At 45.1% G+C, this 1,286-nt stretch overlaps 1 protein-coding gene across 4 annotated transcripts in view; it reads left to right on the top strand.

Annotated features, from left to right (window-relative positions):
• EDA (ectodysplasin A) overlaps positions 1–1,286 on the top strand; it is a 1,043,344-nt gene that overhangs the window by 690,635 nt on the left and 351,423 nt on the right. The window lies entirely within an intron of this gene.

The raw sequence follows: 1,286 nt of genomic DNA on the forward strand, positions 1-1,286 counted from the left end.
CACAAGAGACCCATCTGCATTTCATTTCATCAGCCCTTCCTGGACAGGCTGGATGCTATTCACTGGAGACTCTACCTTCCTCCATGCCCTTTGGATCTAGGTTCCCTCTTGAAAGCTTGTAAGCCAGTCACTTCTTACCTTTGTATCCCTCCCCCCATTTTGGGTAGCCAATTTCCAAGTTGTCCATCCCTATCTACTCTTTGTGTAGAGGGGGTGGGAATAATTCTTGCAGCAGGGATTTGTTTCCTCTTTTGAGCTACTGCATTTATAGGTATAGATCAAGATTATCAAATTGTGTCAGATGACGCTTTTTTCCTCTTCTTTCTTCTTCTGGTTGAGCTCTGTTGATCCAGTCATTGAAGCCAGGTCAAGTGGGTATCATCTGTAAGTGTGGGTGTTCTTGCATCTGTCCACCCTCTTCTTATCGGCTAGCCACTTCGCTCTCCACGTTAGTCCTCTGTGGCTGTGTCATTGACTCTGAGCCCATGAGTCCCCAGGTCTTGCCTCGCTGCTGGCCAACCAGGTATCCACCCAGGTTCACAGTAATCTGTAGGGCTTAGCTCGCCACTTCATTGATGTTCTTCGGCCACTTCCCCTTGTGGGTGACGTGCATGGTCACCAATCAGAGCATGTATTTCCATTGCATCTTAGTCTTGGAAGAGGATTTGCACTGAGAGGACCCGACCATTCGCCTTGATGTCTCCTGGGCAAGCAATTGCTTGTTCTTGTGGTAACAGTTGGACTGCCCTTATTGTTTTATATTTTTCCTGTAGATCTTTATTTCAAGAGGTATCTTCTGGTTCTCTAGCTGCTCCAGGCTGGTCTGCTTGTCCTTTTAAGGGGAAAATTTCCCGTCTCTCAAAGTCTGGATGTGGTTCAGGGTTCCACCTATAGTCTTATGTAATGCAGAGACTCCTCAGTAAACCTCCTTCACTGGACACATTGTAGCCCCATTTTAGGTATTCCAATCAGTTATAGGCAGAAGACAGACTTACAAGCTTTCTATGGTGATATTTCTAGCTATCCTTTCTCTCCCCCTCCATTGTCTGTTTTATAATATAGTACATGGATAACCAAGGTTCAAAAGACAGCCAAACATCTTAACATTATTACCCCCTTTTCCCCATTCCAACCATATCTTAGTCTCTGTATCCCAGAGCCCTGTTGTTCTAAAGCTATGCCTACATCATTTTTTACCTCTGTCTTATTTAGCCCATTCATACCTGTCTAATTGTTCTCCCATCTGCTTTGTTCTTCCATCCCCCTCTCCCTACTTGTATATTGCC

The sequence above is a fragment of the Chrysochloris asiatica genome, unplaced genomic scaffold (assembly GCF_000296735.1).
Source record: "Chrysochloris asiatica unplaced genomic scaffold, ChrAsi1.0 scaffold00118, whole genome shotgun sequence".
In the NCBI taxonomy this organism is placed as follows: Eukaryota; Metazoa; Chordata; class Mammalia; order Afrosoricida; family Chrysochloridae; genus Chrysochloris; species Chrysochloris asiatica.